The sequence below is a fragment of the Lonchura striata genome, chromosome 4 (genome assembly GCF_050655825.1).
Source record: "Lonchura striata isolate lonStrDom1 chromosome 4, ASM5065582v1, whole genome shotgun sequence".
Lineage (NCBI taxonomy): Eukaryota > Metazoa > Chordata > Aves > Passeriformes > Estrildidae > Lonchura > Lonchura striata.
Window position 1 is genome coordinate 32,099,479 of NC_140706.1, and position 14,095 is coordinate 32,113,573.

Below are 14,095 nucleotides of genomic sequence, written 5' to 3' on the forward strand. Positions count from 1 at the left end.
TGACATCCATGGTCTCTGCCAACCTAATTTTGTGATAATGTTCTCAATGCAAGGAAAGCCTTTTCACAACAGGAGGTCTCATCACCCACAAGGGTGGACTCCCTTGCTAGCTCGGTATCCTCTGCACATCCAGGGATGCTGCCACAAAGGATCATCAGAGTACACAGCACCTGAAGAACAGCTCCCCCTCCATTTGCTGTACAGCTGGACAGCACACAGCTCCTTAACCACTCCCCTGTGCCACTCCCTAAACAACCCCGGTGTCCCGGCACTTCTCCCACCGATGCCGGCCATGCATCATGTATCTGCACAGGGAGCTGCACTGCTTGCCTACCTGAATACCTTGTGTGGGTGTGCATACAGCACAGATACAGATAGATGTGTGTGTGAGGGAGATATATACGCCTGTCTGTCTCCATATACAGCCTTTTGAAATTACTACATTTCATATCTCCTCCAGCCTCCAAGTGCTCTTTATCATTTATGGCTAGGGCTAGGAATGGCACATTGCAACCTCAATGGATTTTATTTGCTGTAGTTTGAATCGGGATTATCAAAATCCTGTAGTAGAAAGCTTTGGTCTCTACATTGACTCCACAGCTAACGGCAGTTTGTAAAATCTGTTGAAATCCAAGAGCCGTCTCTTGAAGTGAGCCAGCCGCTTGAGCCTCGCTGGGCTCAAAGGATCTGATCTGTAATTGTCCTCGTTGTGGAACTACGACGTTGTACTTTTCCAAAGGCAACGACAGCTCTAGCATGCGCGTGTAGCGGACCGAAACCAAGACTCCCACCTCAGCAGAGGGGCTAGAGACGCAAGGAGCGATTCAGTCCGTGCTGGTGGAGCTGAGCGGCAGGGATTTCTCTCTGGTCTCCGGCAAAACCTGCTTTGAGCGCTGGGTTTGTCCCAGAACAATGCTGCCTCGCTCCCCGGGCCTGGCTCCAGCTCTCGGTGCAGTCCGGCGGGCCCAGCGCGTGTTGCGGGAGGCCGGCGACCAGCGGGAGCCGCTGCCGGGGGGTCGGTGGCGGAGCCCCGCGCCGTGCCGTGCCCCGGCGCCGTGCCGTGCCGTGCCGTGCCCCGGCGCCGTGCCGTGCCGTGCCGTTCCCCGGCGCCGTGCCCCGGCGCCGTGCCGTGCCGTGCCCCGGCGCCGTGCCGTGCCGTGCCGTGCCGTGCCGTGCCGTGCCGTGCCGTGCCGTGCCCCGGCGCGGCGGTGACGGGCGCAGCGCTTCCGCGCCCGCCGCCGCAGCCCTGCCCCCGCCGCCTGCGCGGCCGGCCCGGCCCGGCGGAGAGGCGGGGGGATTTCCAAGCGGCGGCGGCCTCGTCGCTTCCTCTCCTTGTTTTGCTTTCGATCTGGCCCTCTCTCCGCCCGGGCAGAGGCACTGAACTTTTAGTTTTGCTCCCGCGATTATTCAGCGCCTGTTTTCATTTCCATTTCGCGTCCCCTGGCAACGGCGGTAACCTTGAGGAATTATATAAGGGCCGTGAAAACGGGCCGGCAAGGTAATTTTGAATTGTTTGCTATATTTTTTTGATATTTATTATTTTCTTCGTGCTTAATTTTCATTTTATTTTTCCGCATTGCTGCCGTTTCCGTGTGCGGGGCAGCGGGGGCTCCCGGGCAGATACGCATCGGTTTTAAAAACAAAAGGTCGGGCTCCAGCGACCGGGGCCGAGCCCGATTCCGCGGCCGCGTTTGAGAAGGGGCGGGGGGGAAGGGGAGACGCGGCCGCGGCGGAGATGGAGCGGACGGGGGCACCGCCGCTTCGCGGGTGGGGAGGACGCTCGGGCGCACAGACAAAGGCGGGGGCGTTGGGTCGGGAGGGCCGCGGGCCGGGCCGGGCCGGGCCGGGGGCCCCCGCACTTGTTGCGGGGCTGGCGGCTGCGGCGGCTCCGATAAGGGACGGGGAGCGGCGGCGGCGCGGGCGGAGGGGCGCGGGCGGGGGTCGGCTGGCGGGGGGGCGCTGCCCCCGCGGGCCGGGGGCGGGCAGGGGCGGGGCCCGGCCCGCCTCGCCGAGGGCCCGTTACACAAGCGGCGGGGCGGGGCCGCCGCCCCCCGCCCCAGCGCCGCCGCCCGCCGCGCCGGGAGGGAGCCGGGGCGCCGGCATCCCACCCTCGGGGGCACGGCACGGCACGGCACGGCACGGCGGTGGAGCGGGGCGATGCAGCGGGGCCGCGGGCGGGCCCGCGGAGCGGCGGAAGGAGGAAGTGGCGCGGGCGCTCGGCTCCCCGCAGGAGCGGCTCCCGGGCGGGCTCGGCGGCGCGGCCCCTCGCGGGCTCCGTCCCGAGCAGGGAGCCAAGCGCTGGACGTCAGAGCCCAGGGGGAAGTTAGGAACAAGGATTTCCTTTGTGCGCAGTATGCAGGGTCAAATTTCCAGCGGTTTGCGATGGCTGGGATCGAATTTGCAAGTACCTGAAGGGTTAGATCCCTCGGCCCAGATTCCCAGAGGTGCTTAGGCCTTTGACTCTTGTTTTGATTAGTGTGAGCTCCTAAGCAGCAGAGTCTGTGTCTTAACCTTAATTCGTTAGACACAGAGCTCAGATAAAGGAATTCCGGAATGCAGAACTTTCCTTCCGGTAAGTGTACAGTTGTAATTTATAACCCACCTTACCGTGCTAAGGTCTTGCAGACAGCATTCTCTTGAAGGTATGAGCAGTTGTAAATGAAAACATCGGTTTCTGGAGATGAAATACAACATGTTTAAGTTTACAGTTATTTTATTTAAGTCTTAACAATCTTTGTCGAATGCCTGTTAGTACCATAAAAAGAGAGTTGAGTGGAGCAGTAACATTTAAATTCACCCTAACACAGAGACAGTCACACAAAAGTAGCAGAATTGATGTGTGAGGCAGATGGTCTCAGTCTGAATTGCTGTCTTTCTTTGCCACCAGCCCCGTCAGATGCATCAGTGTCCTTCTTAGGCCCCTGCTTGTAACATGCTGCCAGGGAATTACTTCACGTGCCCCTTTTTGCTGGGAAACCATGATGAATGTTGTGAGAGCTCCAGCTCCTTAGGCACAGTATCACTTCATGCGCCACACTGCAGCTCTTCAGTGAGCTTCAGGCAGGGTGTCAGCCTGCTGAGCCCTGTGTTATCTCCCTGAGGCTGGGGGTCCCAGCAGCTTGGCAGATGCAGGTAGAGCAGTCAGTCACTATTATTGTTTGGCACATATATTAGCACTGCTACCCAGTTACTTGCTGATGATAGAAGTGACAGATTTTAGATGTCAAGTCAGTCTCTAGAGAAGAGCTATTCATCACAGGCCACGCTGTGTGGAAATGGGTAGCCAAGAGGAATGTGAAGTAACATTCAGGCTGTTAGGAAGGGGAGATTAAAGACCCCTTTCTCCATTGAGAAAAGGTCTTTAATGTGTGGGACCAAGTGGAGTTAGGGGCAGTTTCAATACAGAGTTAAGAAAATGATGAAGAAAAAACGGTGCTAGTATTAAAGAGAATTTTTTTTTTTTTTAGTAAATAGAGCTTACATTAGCTCTAGAATAGGCTTTATGTAAATAAAGAAGAGAGTAGGCTTTATGAAAATAAATTTGCAGCCAGGCTATATATGCCTTCAATGAAAACATTTACTTATGTATACTGTCTATATATTACTATATGTTTAAAAACCAAATGGTGGGGAAAGGCTGATGGATAAGGACTGTAAAGTTTGCCATGACACTCTCTCTCTTGAAGTGGTGCATATCATGGTGTTAAAACATCTTAATGATAGACTACTTAGAATATCAAAAACTTTGTGGATGCATAGAGAGGACTGAGTAGCTTGTTATGTGCATGGTGTGGGAAACTTTTTGTTAAAGAGGAAATAGCTGTTTGGGGAAGTAACATTGGGACCCATGTCTTGATGTTCTAGGCCTGTGTAGGAAGAGTAGAGAGACTGGGGCTATATGACTGACTGCCCAACCTAGATGTTGACAATAACTGTCATATATTAAGGGAGTGTAGGGAAACTCCAAGAGTAGGAAATATGATTGTTAATGAGAGGCCTCAGTTGCCCCCATGTAAATTATGTCATGGCCCAACATGACATTTGCCCAGGTGCCAAAAACCTCTTCTTTCTGGGTGTAGCTTGTACAAATACACTGGGGTAAACAACTCTGGACAAGGTACTGCCCAGCAAGAATTAAGTTCAGGATTTTTCATTAAAAATCCCACCAGGTCTGACATGACACTGATCATAATGTCTTTAAACTCAATGTTGTTTCAGGAGCTGCAAAGGCAAGAGTTGTTGTGGCAGTGTTTACTCTTCCAAAGTAGTTCTTCGTATAGCGAGGAAAGAAATTAATCAAATGGTGAGAGGCAGCCAAAAGTGTAAAATAGTTGCAAGTCTCATGTAAATCTGCAAAGACACTAATAGTAAAGGCTCAAAGCAATTGTATGTCATCCGTCAAAAATACCAGAAAGCTGAGCAGGCTGACAAGCAAAGTAAAGCAGCTCAGTACAAGTGAAAAAACCTCTTTCAAATGTTAAGGTTTTGTCTTCAAATGGGAAAGGTGGAAAAGAACATTAAAAATGTGTCAAACACAATTAGGTAAGCCAAAGAGTCATACTACTAAAGGCATGAGAACAATTAGAATATATTCTTTGAAGCTCATCAAACCCAGGAAGCTTGCTGATAAGTTATCCATGTGTAGAAGGAGTGCCCAAGGAAGATAAAGTCAGTGGAAGAGTGAAACAAATTCTCTAAGCCTTGCTTCACCAAGAAGGTGTTTAAGGAGAGTCTTTTGCAAGAGGCTTTCTATTTTTTTTAAAGAGTGAACATGTCGAGGAGTTTTCCAAAGTGAAGTGTCTGTGGGACAGGGTATGAGAACAAACCATTGGGAAGAATGAAGTAGGAAGCAGGAGGTGATACTTGTTGCAGAGTTTTGAAACAACCTAAATGGAAAGTTGCCTCTTGTGTGTAACTCCTTGGGTATGCCTGCTTTGGTGCTCCAGAAATGGGATGTGATAAATGAGCTGTCCCTTTTTCAGGGTTTCTGTGGAGACTCAGAACTCAGGATGGGCATCTTTCGTTGGTCGGTTGGTTGCCAAGGGTTAGTGAATGGGACTAGTGACCATGGGTATAAATGTGAAGCAGTGACAAAGACTAGGCCTGACTTCTGTTGCCAGGGACTTGAGTGTCATGGCTCTTCCAGCATTCCCTAAAGGTAAAGCTGAGCTGCTGTCTGGTTGATGCAGTCCTTACTAAAGCAGGGCCAGTTTCAAAGTGAGATCAGTTTGCTTTGGGCTGTGTAGTCATGGCCAGTTTGCTCAGTGAAAAGAGGTTGTACCCCTCAGTCTGGCCAGGGCCTATGCTATTCAAGGGATGGAGGAAGGGATAGGTGGGAATGTGACAAGTTTGCTGGTTGTATTAACTCATTTGGAGCATGAAAATCCCAAAGACCGAACCACAAAGTCTGCAGAAAAATTATTTTGAAGGTGTGGAGGTAAATTTGCAAATGAAGTTCAGTACAGACCAATTTCAGTGTAATATTCATGGGACAGATTGCAATCCTAATTTTTTGCACACAAAAATGAGGCATGAACTGACTTTCTACTCAGAAAAAGAATCATACAACTTGTATAATCCAATGAAAAGATAAGCTCTGTGCCAAGATGTGGCTAATAAAGGACAGGACAGGTTAGGAATTATTAGGAAGGAGTTAAAAAAAGAAATAGAAAGCGCTATCATACTACTACAAATGCATATTGCTCCCCTCTCCTGATTCAGGAAGTAGTGAAATTTGCTGAGCTACAGAGTAGGATGTCAAAGATGATGAAAGGTAGGAAGGAGCTTTTGTGAAAGAGTAAGTAACTTGGAAAAGAAGTGACTTGAGGGACTGTGGGGATATTCTTTAAAATCATTAGTGTCATGAAGAAAGTGAAGAGGCAAGATAAATGAGATACAAATAAAACAATTGGGAGGCAACTTAGAAAAACCAGATGTTTGTTCTGCAATACATAAATTGTGGTGCTCACAGCCACTGCGTGTATGTCAGGAGTTTACTCGGGTTCACGAGTGATTAGTCAGTCTTTTGGAAAGAAACTTGCTGTGCAACTTAGCAGTCAGGACAGTTCCGTATCAAATTTTGGGCACTGACTGCTGACAGAGAATTACTGCAGATGATGATCAAGAATCACTGCTGAAAACTGCTAGTAGAAATTTCCAGTGAGAAACATAAGCTACAGTCCATTTACAGATAGCAGAGAGAAGCAAGACCACATATTGCCCTTTGTTATGTGAAACTTGTAGCATAAGATTTTATCAATTTACAGGAAAAAATTAACCTATGATAATCCTGTTTAATCTGGGCTTGCTACCCCAGCCCTTGTTAATCTGACAATGGTTACAGTCAGGTTAAGTGTATCCTGTATGCATTTAACATTGCATTGGAGCGGTACCCCTGCAAAATTCCTCTGACATTTGCAGGATCAGAACCTCAGCTTCTATTTTGTGCATCATATATCAAAAGTCATAGTCCATTTCTAGGTAAAGATACAAAACTAATCATGTGTTACTCCTGCTTATCTCTGTGTCTCATTTGTAAAGATTGCTCTTTTGAAACCTGATTCTTCAAAGGTCTGCAATGATTGTGATATTGAGGGCATAAACCATGAGGCAGTATTTACAGAAGTTTTATTGTAGCTAGTACTGCTATAAACTGTGATTAGTGCAAAACATTTTCTGGTTTGTCCTTTGAGATCTCAAGTGCAAAAACAAAACAATAAGCAATCTTAAAAGATTCTGGATACTGTGAAGGAGAGGAATGGATTTGTTAAGTTGCATATTCCTCATGTATGAATAACATTATGAAAAATATTATTTGGTTTAATTAAATAAATTCCTCTTGGGATTTTTTGCTTTTGTTTTGGTTTCGGTTTTATTTCATAAATTTTATTGCAATGTATGAAGGTTCTTCTTTGTATTGACTATGTATAAACTCTTGTGTTAAGATTAAAATAGCCATTAAAAAAACATTGAAATAAACAATTAACAGTTAGTGGAATTGAATACATGATAATAAATTAGAGTTTAATGTCAGCCCATGTGTATGTAAATATATATAGACAGATGTACATATCTACATATATATAAATACTTAAAATTAAGATATTTTGTATGTAGCATAAATAATACATTGTCCAGCACATACTTCTTATTGATAAATTGTGAAAAGGTTTTAAAACTTGCTCTTAAAGTTAGTGCTGGATATCTTTGCAATTTCTTGGAAGCTCATGTAAAATTTCTGAATTACCTAAAAATTTTGAATAACCTAGAGAAGAAAGAAAGAAGTGGTAAGCAGTACAGTAAAGTTTGATTTCTTAATTAGTAATATATTGCAAGCCCAGTTTTCTGTATGCCAGAAATCTTCTAACTCCTTTATTTGCTTGGGAGCAGATTGCATTAAATCAGTCTTTAGGACAACATTTTATCTTGTTGCAGTTTGGACACACATCTAGGAGTAAATCTGCCTGCATGTGGCATATGGTTTCACCCCGGGTGCAGAATTTAAATTTTAACTCTTAATTTAACATGCAATTGTTGATATATAGGTTGCTATCTTTCAGGATAAGCTTGGAAGTAATAATTTTCATATTGCTGTCTATTAAAGAGTGGGACAGATCACGGTTTTTCAGCTAACCTAGACAGGCTTGGTTTTGTAGCTTCCAGCATATTTCTGGTGTTAGAAATGGCGTTAAGGTGTGTCAAAACTGGTTAAATTTGTTCTTTGTTCTGAACTGCACGTGACAGTGGATGTTGTCCAACCATTTCCCTTTTGCTGTAAAATTATTTTAAGTACTTTTAAGAGACTTAGATACTTAAGATTAATACAGCACAAAAAAAGGAAGGGTTGCTTACGCACTTGGTTTTGAAAAGTGTGATCTGTGGTTAAGTTCTGTTTTTTCGGTATGTATGGAGGGATATATGTGACTTGAAGGCCCAGATAAGTGCACAGAAGACAAAACCTGTACTGTAATATTTCTGTTGATATTGTATATTCACAGCAAGCCTCCCAGGCAAGGGAGGCTTACAGCAGGCAAGCCTCTTACAGCTTTATCTAAACAAGATACTGCCTTTGTTGTTAAATAAATTAAGTTAGAAATGAATTTAGCTCTTTATGTGCATTTCATGCATATATGTGTAACACATTTGGTGCGTGATGTGGGCTTTTGTGTATTTGGTGTACTGGCTGCTCTTTAAAGGTGTTTTGTTGAATCCTGTATTCAGGACTTTATATGCAACTGAGAAGTTAATCAAGTGGAAAATAGTGATGTATTGAATTGAAATGGATGAGACATATAAATTTGTAAAATCAAAACTAAACAGCTCCACCCCAAAACACTTTCTAAAATTGTGACAACATCTTAAAAAGTTTATCTAAAATAAAAATAATTCTGCAATAGGAAAATGGGCAGGATAGGAGAGTAATGTTTTTAAATTACTGACAGCTTGCCTGTAGCATTTGAAATCCCAACAGTGTTACATGAAAAAGATGAAAGCAAAACTTGAGGATAAAATTGAAACCAAATAAAAACAAAAGTGAAACCAACTCCGTTGGTTTTCATTTCCCAATTGGCAAAAATGAAGTAAACACAGAGGAAAGAAGCATGAGAGGTTGAAAAATTAATTCAGTTTTACCATTTATTTAATGTGTCGTCTAAATTAGACTGCTGTATGGCAGTACTCCCTTAGCAAACAACACAATAGAGGGTAGGGGCTGCACTCCCTGTTTTATCCTGGTGCCACTTTTAACAGCCAGAGGTCTGGGCAAAGGCCCTGCAATATGGGAAGTGGCATCTTCTTCAGTCACAGAAGTGCTGTTTTGAAATGCCGTGACAAACACGTACACAGAGTACAGTGGAAGTGATGACATCCAAGATGATGAAAGGGAGTCAGTAATTCAGCTGGCCCGAGTTTTAGTCATGTTGAGATTCGAGTTGCTAATAGAATTGGGTGTAAAATACATGGCTGGTTTGGGTTTGTTTGTTTGTTTGTTTTTTGGTTTGGTTTGGTTTGGGTTTTTTTTGCATTCCACCTTTGGGGTCACCCACTTAGATGGGGGCAGATCAACAGTAACCAAAAGATGTAATCCAGCATCAGCTTTGCTAATGGCATGAGGTTACTGTGAATGGTTTCACTCAATTTCCACAGATCAGTCAACAGCTAGGATAATGTACTTTGTGACGTTGAGAACTACCTGGTGAATTAGTCAAAAGATGGACAAACATTGGATGGCTGTGTAATCTGAGATACATTCATTTGAGATTTCATTTCTCTTTCTTCTATTTAGATTTGAGATTTCATTTGTCCTTCTCCTATTTAGAGATGCATGCTCCTGGGCTGTACTGAAAAAAGATTGTGTGTTGACAAGAAGCTTGAACAATCTCTGCTGCGCTAAAGGTGTTCTGGGTGAAATGAAAAGCTTTAATTCCAGAGGTCCAAATCTCACACATTTGAATACATTGCATTCAAGCATATAAAAACTAAATTTTTTAGATACCAGAACAATTCTGAGATTTGAGATTGATAAGAGAATCCAAAGAAGTCTAACTTTGATAAGTTTAATGATATTTATGCAGCTTCGATGAGAAATGAGGATGAGTTGAGTTATCTCACTCTAGCTCAATAGTATTTTAGGAAACTTCTGAGATAGAAATAGCTGCTGCAGATCACAAAGTGAGGCTAATTGCTGTTGGTCTGTGGTCAACACAAAAGCTTTAAATTAAAAGCACATTTTGTAACCAATCCTATTAACTATTCATATCCTTTATGTACTGTGGCATAGGAAAGAGTAGCATTTCTAGAAAAAAGAGCATTAGATCATATCATTTCAACAAGAGTAAATACAGCATTTAGTACTTAGTACACTTTCTGGGTGTACAAGAGAAAAATATTTCTTTCTTAAATTCTCCAGTGTCAAGCAATATCTCTGTAATAACTATTTCAATTTATTTTTTATGCTCAACACATGTGTGTCTTTCATGGTGCTATTTTTGTAACTGTAAATAAGTTCATGTGACAGACATGTTTCCAGCTCACAGTGGGTGATTCAGAGGATTCCAGCCCCCAAGTCTGTGCCTGCCATGATCTGTCTGTAAAGAAAGTGTCTACTAAGTAATCATAAGAGTGTTTTTTAAAAATCTGAAATAGTGTATACTTTTCTTGAATACTTTTTCTTAGAAGTAAAGGAGAAATTGCTGAAAGGGCCGTTTTTGCATCTCTCAGTGAGGCTAGGCAGTGGTAGTTTATGTCTTTTACTTGCTGGATCTGAGTGTTGTGCTAACAATTAGAACTTTAGGTAGCAAAGGTGTAGTTGTGGGTTAGCTATTAACTTCAGTGGTAGAAACTGCCCTTACCCAGACAATAAAATGAAAGCTTTAAGCAAATATTAAATCACACTTTAGTGTGCAAATAGTTCTTGCTGTGTGTTGCAGAACAGTATGTTATACAAACAAAGGTAGCTGTGGGAACAAGCCCAGTCCGAGCAAGGTGGATTATATCAGGTGCAGGTCATGGCCAGTGAATGTGAAAACTTCCTTGAACACATTTCTCAGTATTTGCTATCTGGAATAATTTTTTTTCTGCATCCTTGAATGCCTCTAAAATCTCATTGACTTCTTGCAATCCTGTCTGAGCCTCACAAGCCGTCATCATTGTGAGAACAGTGAGCTTAAGCACTTTTCTTTTACAATGGCTCTTTTCTAATGTATAGTACCCTATAAAGCACTCACCCTGTACTTAGGCAAAGCAGTGTTAGGCAGGACACTGAGATAAAGACTACCCAGCTCTAAAAGGTACTCTCACTGTTTAAGATATTGCAAGTATGTGCATGCATAATTTCCCACTGCTTTCAGAGGGATCCATGTAGCAAAAGTGCTTGTTAAAAGTTTTAGGGATGTCTCCTGTAAACCTAGTCATGGAGCTCATGAGAATGCCATTGAGTTTCATCAGTGAAGTGATTGTTTATAATTTTTTGAGCTTTAATAGCCTTCTAGTTTTCACTTTGCCAGACAAGCCCCTCCCAAACTTGTCTGAGTGAAATACAGGAAAGTCACCACCTCTCTTTTAGGCAGCATTTGAGAGAAAAACATTTAGAAATCCCAGATACTGAAGCCAAATTGTTGTCAGTAATCAGATGTAACACAAAGCTTAAGAAGAAAACAAATCAGATATTGCACTGATTGTAACTAATCAATTTATGGCTGCTTTTGAGACTCCTGAAGGAGGTGGCAAGGGATAGTGTCTCTTATGTGTCAAGATATGTTGCCATCCTGATGCCGCCAGAATCTGGCATCTCCCATCTTCACTCCCTGCAAGACTTGAGAAAAAAAATGAAAGAAACCCCTAGGAAACAAAATATTCTTTTAAAGCTGAAGCTAAAGCAATCATTTTGGTTTGCCACCAGACTAGCAGACATCCATGCATGTGCAGAGAAGCATTGTGGCAAGGATACTGTGGAGATGATCTTTAGCAATCTGTTAAAAGCCTGGCCCAAATTCCCAGCTGATGTAGGTTGCTGCAATGCCAGAGAAGTGGATGTTCTCAACACAGACGTTGTGTTCTTCAAGTGTGATAGTGTTCAACACAGGAGCCATCACAAGGGAAATTTCATTGTGGGTATTGAGAGGCTGAACCTTGCTTCATTATGGCTAAGTCCAGAAGCAAAAACGGAACAATCTTCTGGCTTTATTGTATTAAAATAAGATGGATTTTTTTTCCGTGAAATTCTAGTCTGCAAATCCAAGGGCTAACTTTAATGAGACCTGAGATCACTGCAAAATAACGCCTCATACCTTTGCTGCTGAGGGAGAATAAGCTCTATATGGAAACCAAATGAAAGAGTCTGTTTTGATGTGTAACGCCTGAATCCCAGCCAGGGCATGTTAACACCCTTTGGGTGGAACAGAAATGCTATAGGGTTGATGAAACACACTCCTTATACAGTATGAGTTCTCACAGAATTTTTTCCTGGGCGTGTTTAACATGCAGTGTGTAATGCTGATTTCAGTACATGTTTAAGTTACTTTTGCATTTGTTTTCTTTGGCTTTTGTTTTGTTTTCAGGGAAAGTCAGGTTGGTTGCTTTTTGCCCTCTGTTGCTTGAGGATAAAAGGGCTTTTCTTCATTCTACTTTGTGTATCGTTCTTGGGTACAGCAGCAGGAGAGGAGCACATGCTGAATGCTTCCCTCCTCCTCCAGCTGCCTTGCAATGAGGTGGGCACAACCTGGACACTGCATTGCAGGCCCTTGGAAGGTTAGGCAGCTGTGGCTAGCATGAATCTGTCATGCAGCAGCTTGATTTCCCAGGTTTTTCACCCCACAAAGCTTTCCCCTTAGCAGCCATAGTCCTGTTGTAGCCCTGACACATTTCTTTTGGGAACCTAGGGAAGCAGGTGAAGTATTGCCTGGTGGTTGGCTGTAGAGCTTCTTCTTAATGGCCAGGCCATACCTTACACCACTTACACCTGTGCTCTCCCATCCTGCCTACTCCCCAGTTCTTGGCTTTCTGGCCTTTCTTGATGAAGTTGCCTCCTTCCTGCAGGCACTGGAGTAAGTAAGGTGAATTCCTGGCTGCAGTGACTTCTTTCTTGGTGAAGGACAGGAAGGACATAGTCTTCCCTGCTGCCACCAAAACGTTAGGAAAGAGCAGGAAAGATATTGGTGTTGCTACAATGTGGATCAAAGTGTTACAGCCAACACAGGAGCTGGGTCTGTGGAGCAGACTGGCCATGGTGAATACTCTTAACAGAGCTCACAGTGAGAAGTGCTTAGTTAGAAACAAATCTGCCAGTGATGTCTGCCTCATCCCTCCCTGTTCAACAGGGCATCACTGACCAAATAATGGTAAGAAAAGTGAGGCACCATTGCATGCAATTAAAAGACCACAGAGCATAAGTTTTGCTTTCTAACTAGCTATGAGTCCAGAAAGTCTGTTACTGGTTTTTATGGGTTTTCTTGCTTCGTATCTAAGTGAGGATTTCACATTGAATTTGTAACCCTTGTACCTCTAGGAATGGCAATGCCCACTTTTCCTCATTTACTACTCTTTAATGAAGTGTTTTGCTGTTGGTTCCAAAAAATATATGGATATTTGCATAATTTGGGATTATCAGAAAGAAGGCATGCTCTGCAGCACCTGTGGTAAGATCCTCTTCCACCTCATGGCAGATAGGAAAGGTACCAGGCAGAGGTCTTGTCTCCCCACACACTGCGGGCAGGGGGAATTCAGGTGTCCACAGTCAAAGCAGCTGAGTAAAGTGCACTTCTGTTTTCCTTTTAGTGTCAGTCTCACATTTCTGAAGTATTTCTGGGCAGATGAGTCTAACAGGTTTTTTTACCTGAGATTAGGCTCTATTACTCTGATGAGTTTGACTTCTAAGCAGGGCTTTTCTCAGAGTACAGATGGTGAAATCTTTGAAAGTGGTATTCACAGCAGAATATCTGAAAAAGGTGGTCATACTGCAAAATCCTATATGAAGGCAGAGTTCAGTCTGTGACCAAAGAGCAGAATTTTGCTCCAAGTACTGTTCTTTTAAAAAAGATCATGTTTCCATGTATGCTGGAACAGTCTTGGCACAGACACAAATACAGAACCCAGTTCTCTGAATCCTAAATTTAGCATATGGTCTCATTTCAGCATATCTTTTTGGTCACATGGCGTGATTGATGCTTTTCTTAACTGCATCAGCCTTAGTAAACAAAGGGAATAGTTTAAAAGTTTATCAGCAAAGCACAAGCAAAGATAACTTCTCTAAAAATAATATTGCCTGTTCTGTATTTGCAGAGAAAAAATAAATTGATACCATGCAATATTCTGCACATACCCTCTGAGGAACAGATGTTTTTCCACAACTTTGAGTAAAGGCTGTGACCTACTTCACAAATGTGCCTCCAATATCTTATCCCACCTTAACTTTTCACAACCATTAGTAATATATCCATATACTGGCAAAAATTTTAACTATATGCTTTGTGTTGGGGAAAGAAGAACTGCTTTTCTAGAGGTTTTTTTAGTTTTTTTTTTTTCTTCCATAGGAATATACTTTTAAGAAAGTACCCATAGACACAGAGTAGCTTGTATTTTTGGGATAACCTTTGTGCCT

General features: G+C 43.3%; 1 protein-coding gene across 7 annotated transcripts in view; it reads left to right on the top strand.

Annotated features, from left to right (window-relative positions):
• Nucleotides 1-1,282: 1,282 nt before the first annotated feature.
• IRF2 (interferon regulatory factor 2) overlaps nt 1,283-14,095 on the top strand; it is a 39,411-nt gene continuing 26,598 nt past the window's right edge. For 3 of the 7 annotated variants that reach the window (XM_077782892.2, XM_021543508.3, XM_085578746.1), the window contains exon 1: nt 1,283-1,498. The gene's annotated coding sequence lies outside the window, so the exon portion shown is untranslated. The other 4 variants (XM_085578748.1, XM_085578749.1, XM_085578747.1 and 1 more) reach the window with 4 other exon arrangements.